Source organism: Misgurnus anguillicaudatus, chromosome 12 (genome assembly GCF_027580225.2).
Source record: "Misgurnus anguillicaudatus chromosome 12, ASM2758022v2, whole genome shotgun sequence".
Taxonomy (NCBI): domain Eukaryota; kingdom Metazoa; phylum Chordata; class Actinopteri; order Cypriniformes; family Cobitidae; genus Misgurnus; species Misgurnus anguillicaudatus.
Genome location: NC_073348.2, coordinates 34,975,385 through 34,992,632, shown reverse-complemented (window position 1 = coordinate 34,992,632; position 17,248 = coordinate 34,975,385). Strand labels below are relative to the sequence as shown.

Below are 17,248 nucleotides of genomic sequence, written 5' to 3'. Positions count from 1 at the left end.
CAAGGACTTTGCTGATGTAACGTAGCGGCAGCGGGTGTAGTGATATTACGCAGTGCCTGAAAATAGTCCCCTTGGTAACTTTTAATGGCTGGGGACTATTTTCGGGCACTACGTAATATCACTATGCCTCCTGCAGCACATCAGCAAAGTCCTTACTACATACTGTAGTTACATCTAACGTTCTAGAGAGGTTACACACTGCAATATAAACCAAAGCTGTGCATGCTCTCATTACATCGTTCTTGTAAAATAATAAGTAATGTTAAAGGGATAGTTCATCCAAAAATGAAACTCATTTCTCACCCTCGTGTCGTTCCAAACTCTTAAGACCTCCGTTCATCTTCGGAACACAGTTTAAGATATTTTATATTTAATCCGAGAGCTTGATGTCCCTTGTACGGTATGCTGTCCATGTCCAGAAAGGTATTAAAAACACCATCAAAGTAGTCCATGTGACATCAGTGGGTCAGTAAGAATGTGTTGAAGCATCGAAAATACATTTTGGTCCAAAAATTATGACTTTATTGTCTTCTCTTCCGCGTCTGTTGTGCGAGACTAAAGTCACGTGACTGCAGTGCCGGGATGACATACGACACGGCTGACGTGTTATCTGGTGCGCCGCAGCTGTTTTTTTTTGTGCGCCCGGGCTTCGTTTACAGTCTGAGGGAGACGCACGCTGTAAGTTTGGAAAAAAAACTTTGCAAACATGTCTGAGGATAACACGTCATCCGCGTCACTGCAGTCACGTGACTTTAGACACGCACAGACAATGCTGAATAAAGTCATATTATTTTTTATTTTTGGACCAAAATGTATTTTAGATGCTTTCAATGAAGGGTCAACAAGCTCTCAGACTAAATATAAAACATCTTAAACTGTGTTCCGAAGATGAACGGAGGTCTTACGAGTTTGAAATGACATAAGGTTGAGTCATTAATGACTTTATTTTCATTTTTGGGTGAACTATCCCTTTAACAAGCATACCGCTTTGGTCAATGCCGACTCGAGGGGGATCCTCCCTGTATTGTGCACTGTGTAGTAGTAAAGAGCGTGTGAGCGCGCTGGCACAATGAGCTAGGGATCGTCCCGGAAGAGATTGTCCTGTGAGAGGTCAATAGGTCATCAAAAAATGCCTTGACCCCCCCTCCAACACGTGCCTGCACTCAAGAAGAAGTATAAACTGGACTTTAAAAATCAATACACTGCTATGACAAACCTAAAGGCTGTCTCACTTATTTCGACTATTTTTAGTCTGAACATATGAAAAACACACCAAATGTTTACAAATCTAATGCGAATCGCACCCATATGTGGTTCGTAGCTCAAACTGAAATCTGATCTGACCGCTCACTTTTTCAACATATGGCTCACTATGACATTTATAGCCAAAGCCTGAATGAATAAAATACCTCTGTCGCTCAAGCTATCTCTCGCGCTCATGAATTCATCATCGTGGCCTGATGTCATAACAGACATGACCAGAGGCGAAATTTCCAGTTTTCCGTCCTCTATTTCCACACTGACAGCTACTCTCAGTTGTGGTATGAAAAAGTCTTCTGGCGTCGTGCTGACACTTACTTTACATCATTACTATAGCTCCCCGATGTAGATACACCAGACATTGACAACACTGTCAGAATAAACAGATTCAATTCCAGCACTTTTAAAGGGCGATGCGCCCAGTCATGCCTGTAGATCAGATTGAAAATCAAGTAGAAAATCAAAATTGATTTGAATGCAGTGAACAAAGCCATATTATTGTCATGACTGGTCTCAGAAGACTTAAAGGTGCAGTGTGTAAATTTTAGCGGCATCTAGTGGTCAGCTTGTGAATTGCAACCAACGGCTCAGTCCACTGCTCACCTCTCGCTTTTGAAACACATAGAGAAGCTACGGTAGCCGCCACCGGACAAACATGTCATCGTTGGAGACAACTTAGTAAAAAAGTTTGTCTGTTAAGGGCTTCTGTAGAAACATGGCTGCTCAAAATGGCGGCTTCCATGTAAGGGGATCCTCGGTGTATGTAGATAAAACGTCTCATTCTAAGGCAATAAACACATAAGGGTTCATTATAAAAAGGTCTTTATAATATAGTTTTGTATATTATTTTGCATTTCTGTCAAGAGATCCTTATAAAAATTACACACTGCACCTTTAACTCAAAAACCATAAATGCCAGGACTATTCAACTCCAGTCCTAGAGTATATATAGCTCTGACCTATACAGCTACAATGTTGTATTTACCATTTTAAAATGGAGACATGTTTACTAGGCCACAAGATATCGACAGATATCCATATATTTGATATTCACATATTTTTATTAGCATTTCGGAGCCACATGAATAATTCGGAAGGTGTTATGTCCATCGCTTTCAGTTGGCAGAACTGCTGACCTCTTGCACTCGTGCCTGAATTATGGCCTCAAACTTCTCAGAGGAGCAACTCTGAGACTGATCTAGCAAGTCCTTTGAACACACACGATGCTCTCTCTCTCTCTCAAATCCCAGACGAGAGTAAACGACTGCTGGAGAATCCCATCTTAAAGGTGCGAACTGGGGATGTTAATAACCCCATTCAGATATGTAGTGCGGATGCGCTCGCCTTTGGCAATAAACGGCTCTGTCCTCTCCAATCCCATTCACTCCCAGTGCAACACAAACATCAAGGAGAGCCCCGGGCGATTTCGTCAAGACCGCACGCCGACGCGTGCGAACAGGAGAAATAAAACAAAAGCAAACAAACAGGCCATTAAAGGAATCGGGCGGCAGGAAGCGAGAGCGCTGGTGAGGCGCGAGGCTCTCGAGCTTCATTAGGACACGGCGGGACAGAGGCGGCCAGTCAGTTCGTGATGCATTCAGGGTCTTGTTAATGGGCAGACGGGCCACAGAACGGGCAGACATCAGAGACTCCCGGGCTCATTACTACACGAGTCTCCGATACGCAGAGTCCATGTATCATCGGCACTGCATATCTGATCATCTGAATACGATTCAATCTGTATGTGCTACCTGCGGGCCGAATTCAACTCGGGCATATTGATTGATTCAGAGCGACGGCACGCTGACCGGACGCTTGCGGTCGGCGCTTTCCTGTCAGAGACGTGCGTCAGTAGCGGAGAGAAATAAATAAATAATTAAACGCCTCTCCATTTCACAACAAGACACTGACCAGAGGAGTCGTAAGACGAATGCATCACACACCGGAGGTCACTGATGATGTTTTGATCGATCTGCTAAAAAGTGTGCTGGGTTTTTTACTGTCACTGTTCAAATGAATAGTACTTGACAAATGTTTAAATGATGTGCACTCACATGAGATGAAAATCCCTGTCTCCATTTCTGCGGGCTCCCAGGGGGAAAATTGTATTGCTTGAATCTTTTCCAAAAATTCCTGAAAAAATGCATACAGAATAGACAATTATTGACATACGGTCGGTTTAGACATATAAACATAATGTGGATACTGAAAAAGCATTTAAAAACATTTAAAGTGATCTATACACTATTAAATGTTGGTTGGAAAAGTATATGAAGTTCATCTGACAAGTTTTCTTGTAAATTAGTTTTTTATAAGACTATTAATGGATTGTCCCCAAAACTTGGTCCTGTATTTCTGAATGGCTGATGTTGAGTAGTTGACTTTAAGCCGCCTTTGTATCAGCCCAATGTTCCCTTTTGACCCCCAATGTTGGGGGGACAATTCCAGCATTTTTCAGGGGGTCAGCCATTTTTTTATGTAAACCACATCTAGATTTTGGTTCCAAAACGCAATAAATCCATTTTGACTTATTTGGGTAAAAATGTTTTTTTTATTCCAAGAAAGTGACGAGATGAAAACCACTATTTTCTGTTACAAACTTTCACATAGCATCTTTAGGTTATAATAACATTAAAAATTCATAATTTCATTATTCATAATTTGATTTTTAAAAATTTATTATAAAAACAGATTTTTTCCCACAAAAAAGTTTTTTTTTTAAATGCTATAAATCTATTGAATCAATATATAAATGTGCATTCATCTTTGCCATGTTATATTAATTTAGTTGACTAGTGGTAAAAAAATAAACATTAATAGCATTTATCAAAACACTTACTTTGTCATATTAAGAACACTGTCATTGCTGCTGTCATTCTTGGGACGTCTTTGCTGAACTTTTTTGATAGCGATCAGCTGTAAAATGTTTTGGTCCTGCTCGATTTTCGTTGACTTCGAGTAACGAATAAGTTATTAATAAGATCCCCTGCGGTCAATGTGTCAGCATGACAGAAGCTTGATGCTGTCGGGAGAACAAACAACAGCCGGCATTTTTCCATCGCAGGAGTGCCTCTCGCGTAAATTATAGAATTCGGATGGCTTTTGTTTCTTCCCCGCCATAGAAAACCACCACAGGTTTATTAATGCCATCAAAATTACCATTTTGTTTTTGTTTGTTTTGTGGATCACAAAGTACAAAGTAGATGAGGAAAACTAGGATTTTGAAAAAAAACTTGGATTCATGGTCATGGATTTATTGCATTTTGTGGAAAAAATTATCAGTTTTTATAATAAATCTTTCAAAATCAAGTTATGGATTTGAATGTTATTATGTTATTATAACCTAAAGATGATATGTGAAAGTTTGTAACAAAAAACAGTGTTTTTCATCTTGTCACTTTCTTGGTATAGAAAACACATTTTTACCCAAATTAGTCCAAATAGATTTATTGCATTTGGAACCAAACCCTTCATTTTTTCTTCCTCTAAAATCTAAAAATCTAATATCTAAACATTTTTCTACCTCAGAGGTCCATATTGGTACCAAATGTATACATATCTGTACCTATATTAGGACCTTTGTAAAGGGTACTGCCCCAGTGACAGCTGGGGTAAATCTTTTGACCATTTTTTCCTCTTAAAAAAAATAAAAATAAAGTACTTTTATAACTTATTAAGTTGCAGTGTGTAATTTTACACCACTATTGTCACCAAACTATTTAAACAGGACCAAACCTTCACCGTTGGTTAAACAAATTCATCTGTATTAAACTGGTCCTGAAACAAACAGAGCAATGTTTCGATAGCACCACAGAGCAACAGTGTTTACCCTTTCTGAGAAATCAATCTTCAGAGTGCATATTAAGCAGAGATAGGAGTGTTTTTAAGTATTTTAGCATTGACAAAATTACCTTTAGGGTTTCTCGTAAATACTTCAGACAGGGCAGAATTGCGCTCAAAATAATCCCCATTAGCAATTAGCTTTCTTCTGTGTGAGAAACATTCTCAGGCAGGTGTACAAAATCTATTCCCATAAAACACTTCTGTTCCAGCTCTTACCTAAGCACCTGTTTAAAAGCCTTCAGAAACAGCGATTGGTTGATGACAAATGAAGCTGAATTTGGGGCCATTAGTTAATTAGTACATTATGATATGCCTATGGACAAAAGAAACCTCAATGGCTTGCTGCAGCAGGACCTTGTGTCATTAGATAAGAGAGTCTCTGAAAGAGTCGAGGCATTATATAAAACATCCTGTGCTCAATGGTACACACACAAACGCATTCAGACGTTGTATACAATCCTGCTGTGTCTCTGCATTGCAGATGGCCGAATCTAATTTTGGGGTTTTAAAATCAATAAAGTTTTTGCTAAAAGCTGTGCTTGTTAAAGCATGAAAGACGTATGAAGCGAAATTGCGAGGTGAGAGAGCACTAACAATGGTCAAATTCATAGGGAACATTGTGGGAGACGGCGCAAATGAACAAACCACCGCTATGAACCATTAACACGAGTCGCACATATACCTCAACATCTCATAAACAGAATGGATCAGAATAAGCTGCATTTACAGTAGTGGTAATTTAAAGTTGCACTTAAATGGGTCCAAAATACATGGAGCATTAGAGGTCCCATTTATTTCAATGACGAGGGTGAATTTGGCCTTGGAAGTGTTGGGTTCTGCTATCTTTGCATCTCGGGGAGTCATTATTTAACACTTTTAGTGATATTACTGGATTTTGTGCCATTATATTTAACAGTTTTAGTGATATTACTGGATTTTGTGCCATTATTTTACAGTTTTAGTGATATTACTGGATTTTGTGCCATTATTTAACCGTTTTAGTGATATTACTGGATTTTGTGCCATTATTTTACAGTTTTAGTGATATTACTGGATTTTGTGCCATTATTTAACCGTTTTAGTGATATTACTGGATTTTGTGCCATTATTTTACAGTTTTAGTGATATTACTGGATTTTGTGCCATTATTTTACAGTTTTAGTGATATTACTGGATTTTGTGCCATTATTTTACAGTTTTAGTGATATTACTGGATTTTGTGCCATTATTTTACAGTTTTAGTGATATTACTGGATTTTGTGCCATTATTTAACCGTTTTAGTGATATTACTGGATTTTGTGCCATTATTTTACAGTTTTAGTGATATTACTGGATTTTGTGCCATTATTTTACAGTTTTAGTGATATTACTGGATTTTGTGCCATTATTTTACAGTTTTAGTGATATTACTGGATTTTGTGCCATTATTTTACAGTTTTAGTGATATTACTGGATTTTGTGCCATTATTTAACCGTTTTAGTGATATTACTGGATTTTGTGCCATTATTTAACCGTTTTAGTGATATTACTGGATTTTGTGCCATTATTTAACCGTTTTAGTGATATTACTGGATTTTGTGCCATTATTTTACAGTTTTAGTGATATTACTGGATTTTGTGCCATTATTTTACAGTTTTAGTGATATTACTGGATTTTGTGCCATTATTTTACAGTTTTAGTGATATTACTGGATTTTGTGCCATTATTTTACAGTTTTAGTGATATTACTGGATTTTGTGCCATTATTTAACCGTTTTAGTGATATTACTGGATTTTGTGCCATTATTTAACCGTTTTAGTGATATTACTGGATTTTGTGCCATTATTTAACCGTTTTAGTGATATTACTGGATTTTGTGCCATTATTTTACAGTTTTAGTGATATTACTGGATTTTGTGCCATTATGTTACAGTTTTAGTGATATTACTGGATTTTGTGCCATTATTTAACAGTTTTAGTGATATTACTGGATTTTGTGCCATTATTTTACAGTTTTAGTGATATTACTGGAATTTGTGCCATTATTTTACAGTTTTAGTGATATTGCTGGAATTTGTGCCATTATTTTACAGTTTTAGTGATATTACTGGAATTTGTGCCATTATTTTACAGTTTTAGTGATATTACTGGAATTTGTGCCATTATTTTACAGTTTTAGTGATATTGCTGGATTTTGTGCCATTATTTTACAGTTTTAGTGATATTACTGGATTTTGTGCCATTATTTTACAGTTTTAGTGATATTACTGGATTTTGTGCCATTATTTTACAGTTTTAGTGATATTACTGGATTTTGTGCCATTATTTAACCGTTTTAGTGATATTACTGGATTTTGTGCCATTATTTAACCGTTTTAGTGATATTACTGGATTTTGTGCCATTATTTAACCGTTTTAGTGATATTACTGGATTTTGTGCCATTATTTTACAGTTTTAGTGATATTACTGGATTTTGTGCCATTATTTTACAGTTTTAGTGATATTACTGGATTTTGTGCCATTATTTAACCGTTTTAGTGATATTACTGGATTTTGTGCCATTATTTTACAGTTTTAGTGAAATTACTGGATTTTGTGCCATTATTTAACAGTTTTAGTGATATTACTGGATTTTGTGCCATTATTTTACAGTTTTAGTGAAATTACTGGATTTTGTGCCATTATTTTACAGTTTTAGTGATATTACTGGATTTTGTGCCATTATTTTACAGTTTTAGTGAAATTACTGGATTTTGTGCCATTTTGTTTTTGTGCCAACAGTTTTAGTGATATTACTGGATTTTGTGCCATTATTTTACAGTTTTAGTGAAATTACTGGATTTTGTGCGATTATTTAGTGCAGAAAAAAAGCATGTCTTAAATCATTCTTGTTGAAATGGCTTAAATTATAGCTGATAGAAGAGGGCGCTGTGATTGGTTAAGCGGATTCATTGCATTCTGCAGAGAAGGAGGACTGACGTTTATTGCGGTTTGGAAAAAACGGAGAAAAGATGACAGAAAAACACGGCGGATATCGGAATTTGCATAAATTGACGAATTTACTACTGACCAGATACAATACTGATTTTGTGGGTACCTGAGGTACCCCTTAAGATTTAAAGTAAATATTTTAATAATCTAACAGCACATTTAATTAAAAAACATTATTTTCATTTGTTTTAAAGCTTTTATCAGTAGTATTTTACATAGCTATTGTTATTATTACCTGTTATTGGACCTTCATCCTGTAATTTTCTTTTATTGGTACATAAAACGTGTCCATTTTGCATCAGTTTGCAGTTTTCTGATATACTGTAGTGTCGTAAGGGTTACACGACATTCAGAATATACAAATAAAATATATTTTTATTGTGTTTTATTTAGATTTTCAAATTTTAAAATATTTATAAACATTTTATGATTGAATTATATTTATATATTTATATTTATGCATTTGGCACACGCATTTTATTCAAAACGACATACAGTGCATAACAAGGTATATAAGTTTTAACAGTGTGTTCCCTGGGTCCAAACCCATGACTTTTTGTTGCAAACGCAATGCTTTACCATTGAGCTACAGGAATTGTAATTAATTTATTGTTGTTCATTAACTCCCTGCAATTTCCTTATGAACCACCAGCTGTTCGCAAACCCCAGTTTGGAAAACCATGTGGTAGAGCGTTGCCTTAGCAGCGCAAGGGTCATGGGTTTGATTTCAAGGGAACACACATACTGATAAATGTATGCAGCATAGGTATGCATAACAATTAAGCACAATTAATTTAATTAAATCAAAAAAGTCATAAATATCAAGCAAATTTTGACCTCAGTGGATGAATAATAAACTTCAGTGCTATGTTCTGGAACATCATGAAAGGATGCAACCTGGAGTGTTTTTGACTTTCATCATCAGAAATGAACATGGAGGAACCACAGCAGAGGTTGATCTGATCTCAGCTGGTCTTGGTGGTATGATGCCACTAACTTTGAATCACACCAACAGCTTCCTTTAAACCACCGGCACCTCAAGTCACCCGTGGACTCGTTGGGTTATTGGCTGCTTGTTGGTCAGGTCACCTCCTCAGGGCATATTTCAATTGGCTTGTTTGTGATAAGCAAGTTTTGCACAGAAGCATGCTGGTTAAAATACTGTCTGGTTTCCGCTTTACGTCACGCTGACATGTACCGTGGTGTTCAGAGTCAGGATGACGGATAAAAAAGTATCGATTTTGGGAGAGTTAAATATAACAGATATATCAGATTGCTTGTGCAGGAGTATTTCAATTAAAGTTGTTTTAGTAACTAATATAATTGATTTCATTTGGCTGGTTAACTACAGCAGTCTCCCACATTACTATCATCCAATCGTTCTCTATTATCAGTTATTTAAAGACTGTATTCAGACAAGAATTAAGCAGAAATGCATCTTTTATACAAGAGAAAATAGCTAAAAAGTCTAATGTTTTACTACATCACGTTTTAACACTTACACTTATTTACTTAGCAGACGCTTTTATACAAAGTGACTTACAAATGAGGAAGCCAACAATAAGCATAGTACACAAAGCTGCATATACAAGTAGGAATAGTAATGAAGCTAGAGAAGCATAGAATAGCATAAAAATGAGAAGGTTTTTATAATATATTGTTAACAGTGTTAAAAAGTATAAGGTTAAAGGGTTAGTTACATCGTGTTACATTGTTACAGTTCCCTTTCGAGGGAACTCGCGCTGCATCACTGCGGTGACACTTTGGGGACGCCTCCAGGCGTAAGTGCGTCTGAATGTCTATATCAAATTCAACCAATGGTGAGACTTAACGACAAAGACAGGGTAACGTGGGAGCCAGGAATTATATCACTATCTGAAATATTGCCAAAGATGGTGTTACAGGGACGCAGGAAGTATGGCAAGGGAGAAGCAGCGTCTCGTTCCCTTCTCAGGGAACAACAGTTACATACGTAACCTGAGACGTTTTCATGTGTCAAACACAACTATGCAAAAAAGCATTTTGGTATGAATCAACATTCGCATACAGAAGATATAAGCAATTAAAGCAAATAGTTTAGCACATGTGCTTAAAAAGTGTAGAACTTTATGATATTATCCTACACTACATAATATGGATTTTTTTCCAGAAAACTTAGATTCCAGCATAAAATAGATTCAAGCACTTTCAATGACCTGCATATATGCATGTATATTTTCAAAAGCTTCCCAGGGCCTTGAATTTTTCCTCTAGATTCACAAACTTTCAAGGATTTCAAGGACCCGTGGGAACCCTGAGATGGGCACCATGCACTCCTGTTTTGGATTAACAGAGTAAATAATGACAAATTGTTAATTTTAGGTGGACTAACCCTAAAAAATAAGTCGCGTGTATAAGGTTTCTTCCCTGTCTAATGAAGGTTTTTAATAATAAGTGATCAATCACATGGCATTTACGAGTCAGGTGGCTGGCTCAAAAATCTTTCGGAAACAGTAACGTAATGACCATGAACCATTTACTTTAAAGGCTGCATGTGACAGCGAACCAACTGTTATTGAGACGAATGTAAATGCTAATGGAGAACGCTCTCAATGTATATTAGACCTCCTTAACAGCAAACTACTACTCTTATCTACTTTATGACGAGTCTCTCGACATCTTAAATGAGGCTAATGGAGAAACATCAACCTCTTAGGCATCATGCTCATTCAAACTGATGGTGCCTGTGCCCTCACATTATTGAGGCAAGTGAATAATTATCTTTGGTCAAAAAAATATTTTTTATAGAAATGCAGTAGAAATAATGCATTCACATTTACAAATTTGGTCATTCGACATGCATTCTTTTTACAATTGCTGTCAGCTGTTTTGGAGACTTCAGTTTGGATTTCACAGAAAGGGTCACACATGTGTTCCCTGTGGATCAAACCCAAGACCTTTGCATTGCTCATCCAAAGCTTTATCTTTTGGTGCAATTTCAATGATTAAATAATATCTGGTTCTTGTAGAAAATGTCTACATCGGACATTTTTGTTTTCCTACCTTTCCTATGCTGTTATTTTTAGTGTCTTGTTTGTAGGATGTGAGTCAGTTGGAGACACAGCCTCAGGCAAACGTTTGGGCGATGCTGTCCTGGTGACAGACCCTCTCTCCTGAGGAATGAAGCTTATCAGAAGACATCAGGATGATTCGCTTCACAAGAACTTGCTGGATAATTCTGCACCACTGTGCTGGATGGCTGTCTGCATCTATCGTCTGCATCTGGAATGTGATTATTGCACGCATTAATGCACAGGTTTGGATTTCTTAAATGTGAATCTGATTTTTAATCCATGTGACACTAACTAGCTACATTTTTTAACTAGTGTAACTAAACACTAAGGAGTGGTTTCCCAGACAGGGCTTATCTTAGTCCCAGACTAAAATGCATGTTTGAGCTGCCTTAATTTAAAACATCTTGCAATGACATATCTTAATATATATCAGTGCCATTGTTTTGTCTCATGATGCACATCATTATTGTATTTTGTAAAAACAAATTAAATGTCCTAATATATCTAAGGCCTAGGAAACTGCCCCTACATAGCTGTTTAATTTCGCACTGCATTGAAACAAAGATTTACTTTATTGTAGGGGTCAGCCGATGTGAGGGTTGGCTTATGGCCAACACCGATATTGAGAAATCAATGTGGCCGATATGAAGGTGACATAACACAAATCTAATTACAGTAAATGAAAGACAACCAGAAACAAATTTTTAAGGACTAAATGTGGGGACACATTTCAAGTGAGAGCAAGGTTACATTGTGTTACTTTTAAGATACATTGTAAAAGGTTCCTTTTACATTAATATGTAAATGGTAATATTAACGAATATATTCCAATTACTTAAAAAATAATTCATAAATATTCAAATAAAATTAAAACATTTTTTGTGCGTAATGATAGAGATTCAAACTACCAGTCACATGATTTGTGATTGTTCATAAGGTAATGTAAAATATTTTCAATAGTCACATCTGCACTACTGTGTCGCGTTATCTGACAACTTACGCTATTGTTTTGCACACCAAAGTGATGTTGTGTGTAGCACAACGTAATGTCACATTAAAAAGCGAATGATGATTGGTCATTTTAATTTCCGTAAAATGTTGGCTTTAGTCAAAGTCCTATTAAGGAAGTTGTTTCACTCTGCCGCCATATTTGCAATGCCTCCAGGTCTTATCAGAACAAGACAAACAAGACCTGTTGATTCTGCACATACACAAAATCCCTCTCCCAGAGGATTCTGATTGATGACTGGCTCTTTTTACTGGGAGGCGGGACTAGAGCAGCCATTCCGATCATTGCAATCTCCCCCATTTATATCAATACTAGTACTAGTAACGCATCTTGTTAAAGTCGCCATGAAACGGAAGTATGGATTGTCTAATTTTCCACCATGGTGACGTATATCCGAGTGAAACCGGCTTCTGAAATGAAATAAGGCAGGGATGGATTTGAATTGGCCCGTTGACATCTGATTGGATCGTTTGAGGTTGGGTCGTGTTGCTAGTTGCAGCGATCTTCTCCATGACCCCGCCCACCTGCTATACCATATGATCGGAAGTATAGAGAGATCGTTTTGAGGAGTGGAGGAGATTTGCATTTTTGATTAAAGATTATGAGGCCACATGAATTTAAAAAAAAAATAATGAAGTTCACAGATAAATCATTTGTAAAAAATACAACCTGATCTCACGAATTTCCGTGTTATAGTCACGGAATATTTTGTTCATTTGTCTGTGTCATTGTCGCGGATCTCCGCATTTTTCCGTGTCCGTACCACGGACTTTCTTTTCTGTGTCAGTTTCACGTATTGGTTACTCAATTGTTTTCCTATTTTCTTACCATTGTCGCATGGGTTTGGGGTTAGAACGACTTTCTGTAACATAAAAGGACACTATTGTATAAACCAATAGTTAAAATGACATCCTAAGGGGCCAGTCACACCAAAAGCGATTTAAACGCTTGCAAACGCAAGGCGCGACGCACTGCCTTTTTAAAAAAAAGAGCAGTGCGACGCGGCTTTTCATATTGCTAAGCAACCACTGAGTCAGCTGTCTTGTCAATCAAATATTGAAGCGTGAGCACTCTTTTGCTGTTAACTGTCATATTAGCAGATACTTTAAAAAGAGGGCGCTTGCTCTGACCTTGTTTGAGGGTGAGAGGTGCACAAACACGCAGGAGAGAGTGAGCGAGCTGGAATCCGGTTCTTCAAAGCAACTGTAAACTTCCCTCACCACAACGTAAGGCCCGTCTCTCCCCTCATTCGATTGGACAATGGAAAGACGCGAATGACGTCGGGCGCTTCCCCGCTCTCAGCGCTCCTTCAAAAACGCGTGCGCGGCAGGCGGCAAAAAACCGCAAGGCGCTCGGCGCGCATAAACAGCGCGCAAACGCGCCCTGCCCATAGAATATCATTCAAAAAAGGCGCCTGCAACTGCCATAAACGCTTTTGGTGTGACTTGCCCCTAACCCAAACCCACGCGAAAATGATTTAAAAATATTAAAAACAATTGAGTAACCAATACATGAAACTGACATGGAAAAGAAAGTCCATGTACGGACATGGAAAAATGCGGAGATCCGTGACAATGACACGGATAAATTAGCAAAATATTCCGTGACTATACCACGGAACTTTGTAAGATCAGGTTGAAAGAATACCACAATATTCCAAAACAAAATTACAGTTTTTCATTTTATTTTCTTGGAGACCGATAGTTTTTCGGTCATTGCCGATAACAAAAATTCAAAACATTCACCAATATATCAGTCACTGCAAGATATTGCCTATATAGATGAAACTGAAACAATTGTTGTTTAAGACTTTGTGTTCCACCAAAGCATCTTTCCTGAGGCCAGCATACTTGTTTAGTTGTTTCCAATGAAAGCGCCACATTTCGCTGTCAGCTAGAAAGGCGCAAACCATTTATTCCACCTCTTTGTTTTTTACCATTCATAGAGAGTTGAACATTTTTCAACTTTGAATAAAAAAGCTAAACGTTAATGTCACTTTCGCACAGCCATCCACTCACAGTTGAGGAGGGGCGGGGCAAATACCACACCAACCAACCGGCACTTCATACAATGACTGAAAAAACGAAACTGAAGTATTACAGCAACAAATGCGCCCACATCCTGCGTTTAAACGCTTTGGTGGACACAGGGCCTACCTATAGTTTAATTAATCCAGGTAACACTGCTAGGATCGAAGATCTCTGAACTACAGGCTAATTTACATGTGAATTCCAGAACGGTGTCTTTGTTCGCTTGTGCTTGTTTTCTATTGGGTCTATAAATGGTCTGGACTGAATTGGCTAATTAGACACAGCGGAATATGAAGAAGGATGGTGATGTGATCAAACAGCTGAACTCTCCAGGGCAGAAGATCTGTGTTTGTGTTCTTCTGCAGAGATAAACGCCTCCTTGCTGTCCATGTGTACTGTTGTTTAAAGCCCATGATGAATGATCTTTAACGCTCTACGAGTTCATTTTGCGACGAAGTGGCATGAATTACTATGGAAACCAATAATACCAATGAAACTGTATTATTGCGAAGCAGAATCTAATTAAAGATTATGCAAAAATGCTAAAAGGCATCAAAGCGATTGATTATCGAGCCGTCTTAACGTGATCGAAATTGGCAAACTGTCCAAACTTTCTCAGCTTGTGGTTCGATCGCTGATCCACCATTAAAGCGTCAAACAAACCGGAACGCTTCTCTGCTAATGTGTCCAGCTGGCACATATCATGTGGCGGTATTTGTCTCAGATCACTTTAATAAGGAGCAGATGTGTGTAATACAACAGCAGGTGCAGTTAATGGTTCCTTACCACCCTTAGGACTAAGTGAGATATCAAAAGTTCCTAAAGCAAGGGGTAATCAATCTTCTCTTATCCTTCTCTTACCGCTATTTTCGGTGAAATGGAGAATCGCAGCTTATCGTTTGACTAGCTTCGTGACACTTAGCAAATGATGACTACAGCAAATATACATTAAAAACTGCTTTAAAATCAAACGCTGCTATCCTTGTGTCGTGTTAATTGCATGTGTCATTAAATAACTCCGCTCTTAAAATGAATAAGTACGAGTCAAAGTAATGTCATCAGACCTTACACAATCCTCATGAGCGTGCATATCTTCTTTCACAGTCAATATTTACCCACAATGCAACAGCTTTGGTTTCCCTCGTCGGCCCTGTTTGTGGTTAATGCATGACCTTAGCATGCTACGGTTTGTCCGGTCATTAACCTTCATGTAAGTATTGGATGCAGTGGGAATCAGATCCATAAAACGGGAGGTGCAGATGGGTTTCCAGATGGGGGACGGAACAGCCGAGCAAATCAACTTCCATCTTTACCAAGTCATTTAGAAGATTAGGTGCATCCCAGCGGCGAGCATCTCTTGTCTATTTATTGAAATAAAATTTTATGAGATTTTTAGATGACACACTGACTCATGGAAAAAGTCTGTTTAGCCAATAATATTCAGATGTATACCCATCATTTTTTTATGTCTGCTGTGAACGAGCATCCCACATGGGACCCGCAGTAAAACATATGGGCCTATTTATCGGATGCTGAATTGACCAATTTGTTAATGAGCCCTTAAACCCATGTTGTTGAATATTTCAGAGCAAAGTGGTATCATTTAGACTAGTAATGAGCTAAGCGTGGTTATTCAGGCGCACACACGTACAGTTTGATGCGGCCAATCAATGTTTCAAAACATTGCAAAAACTGTTTGCTGTTTATTTGTGGGGTTTGTTAAAGCAGGCATCACTTTTACTGGGATTTAAACCAACCATTTTTTTACTTACATCCCACAGCGTACATGCTTCGCAAGATGAATGACATCTTAAAGCATGAAGCTTATTGAGCAAAAGCTGCTAAGCAATCAAACTTTAGATTTAGAACTGGCAGACGATAAGACAGCCAAAAAAAAAATCCCATAGATTTACACTATGCCACATCTAGAGACCAGGATATAATAGAGATTTGAGGGTGGGCTCTTTCAACTTTGGGCCAAAAAGCAAAAATGAATAAATAACTACATGCCAGCAAGCAATAGCCATCATTTCAGCATCTACAGTAAGTTAACTACAGACCCGATATAGTCTGGCTATGTGTGACGCACTTTAAATTAAAGGCGGAGTCCACGATGTTTGAAAAACGCTTTGGAAAAGGAGACGGGCCGACTACCAAAACACACTTATAGCCAATCAGCAGTAAGGAGCGTGTCTACTAACCGACATCCTTGCCGGGTTGCGTATGTGTGGGGCGGGTCTATCAACAGAAGGTCCAGATTCTATTGGGGTAGGGGCGTGTTTGTTTAGGTGATTTCAAATATCAACATTGGCTTTCAAACATCGTGGACTCCGCCTTTAACTTGAATTTGGTTACATGTTATTTTTACTAAAGTAACTAAATTTGCCAAAAGCAAACTCAATAGTGATTACAAGGTGTTTTTATTTATTTGTAATGATTTTTGGGCTATGGTTAGACATCTATAAATTTTTCACTGGCAGGCCAAATTTTGCCTTGTTGTAGCCTATGGCTACGTTTACACGTACATAGTTATTTTGAAAAACAGAGACATTTACCTTCGTTTGCACCATTCGTTTACACATAAACGTAGATTTCGCCTCTGAAACCGATTCTTTCTAAAAACTCCGCCCAAAGTGGATATTTTGAAAACCTTCGTTTGCACGCTTGCGTAAACTGAGACAAATGGATGTTTAGGCGGCAAACGTCACAGTATGCTCCAGAGCTCGCATCTACGTCAAAAGTGCGACCTATGTTTACATGTGACTGCTACTCTGAACGCTTTCATGATCACATTTATGTTCGTGCAAACTCATTTCGAGTGTTTGTATTTGCAAATACAGCTGCTCCATTATGTCGAGGAGCAGAAACGAGTGCTCGGAGGTCAGCAATTTTACGTGTGTTCAACTTCATGCGGCGCTGCAAGAACCGACAGGCGGATGATGTCAAAGTACCGCGAGAGTTCTCGGTACTTTGACGTCATCGAACACCTACTGCAACAACTCCTCCCTCCAACACGAAGAACCAGTCCGCGTCACCACCAGCGCCGCCAGTGATTGGCTTACGTGGGCTTGAGCTTCT

At 38.0% G+C, this 17,248-nt stretch overlaps 1 protein-coding gene across 4 annotated transcripts in view; it reads right to left on the bottom strand.

Annotated features, from left to right (window-relative positions):
* Positions 1-17,248, bottom strand: part of kirrel3a (kirre like nephrin family adhesion molecule 3a) — a 258,127-nt gene that overhangs the window by 194,750 nt on the left and 46,129 nt on the right. For all 4 annotated transcript variants that reach the window (XM_073874487.1, XM_073874485.1, XM_073874486.1 and 1 more), the window contains 2 exons: positions 11,121-11,339; positions 3,315-3,393 (listed from right to left, as the gene is read on the bottom strand). The gene's annotated coding sequence lies outside the window, so the exon portion shown is untranslated. The remainder of the gene's footprint in view (positions 1-3,314; positions 3,394-11,120; positions 11,340-17,248) is intronic.